Below are 1,346 nucleotides of genomic sequence, written 5' to 3' on the forward strand. Positions count from 1 at the left end.
TTTGTCTGTGTCATTGAAAAATTTTAGTATTACTCTTTTTCTAATAAAGTTATTGACTCTGAACTAGTCCCTTGTTTTAAATATAAGAGGTACACTATTGCTAGAGGTATTAGTGTACTTTTTTCTATTTAAAAGTAATTTTTATAGCATTTCTAGTTTGGTGTTTTAAATAATGGTGCTTCAATTGGGGGGAGGTTATGAATAAATTTGGTTATGAATAAATTTGCATTTTGCTTTTAAATGCGAAGGTGTGCAGTGAACTAGAATATATTTTTACATACCTGAGAGATTCCTGTAGTAGTAGATTCTGAATAGCCTTCTGACAAACACTATCTTCCACTATCTAGGTATGAAACAATGTAGAAGAATATTCAAGAACTTTTACTGTTCTTGTTTTGGGTGTTGTTTTAATCCTGTACTTCTATTTGTAGAAACGTCAACTGTATAGAAGTGTTATCTCCAGCTACATGTATGTGTATATAATTCATGGTAATTTCTTGTGATATATAGTTGAATTTTACCACCAGCTTATAGATAAACCAAGTAAGTGGATAAAATGAAGTTATTCAAGGTTGTGTGTTCATGTTGAATGTTAGGACATGGAGTCTGGCATCTGCGTGTTGATTCAGTGCCTCACTACTGTGCCACTGTTCATTCTGATAGGCAATGTGGTCAGTACACAATTTACTGAATAAAATACTCTCCTCCAAACTTAAAAAAGAATGAAGCCATCATTTTAATAAGGCCCTCTAGAAGAAAATGCTGTGAGAACGAGCCTTCTTCACTTCCCTAGCTGGTCCTAGTCATGTAACACTAGATGAGGAGGTTGTCTCTGAATTTGCAAACAGTGATTCACTTGAGAAGTAAGGTCACCAGTGAAACAAGATCTTAACCTTAGAGTCAGGCAGCCCAACCCCTAAACTCTGCTTTATATAGTGTGACAAGGTTGTAGTGTTAAGAAACAAAAGACATCTACTAAGTACAAAAAATGCCAGTTCTCTTCTGCCTCATCTATACTCAGTAGCTAACATAAATGATAGGCTCCTGTGAAATGGCTTCTGTGAACACTTAGAATTTTACATCATTTATACCCTAAGTTGATCAGGTTCAAGAAGCACTGGTTTTTTTGTTTTTGTTTTTTTTCCCAGTCCTGGGACTTGAATTCAAGGCCTGGGCACTGTCCTTGGACACTTTTGCTTAAGGCTAGCATCCTACCACTTGAGCCACAGCACCACTTGCAGCTTTTTCTGTGTATGTGGTTCCAGGGAATCCAACCCAGGGCTTCTTGCATGCTTGGTGAGCACTCTACCAACGAGGCCACACTCCTGGCCCAAGGCACTTGTTCT

Source organism: Megascapheus bottae, chromosome 17, assembly GCF_031878675.1.
Source record: "Megascapheus bottae isolate mThoBot1 chromosome 17, mThoBot2.hap1, whole genome shotgun sequence".
In the NCBI taxonomy this organism is placed as follows: Eukaryota; Metazoa; Chordata; class Mammalia; order Rodentia; family Geomyidae; genus Megascapheus; species Megascapheus bottae.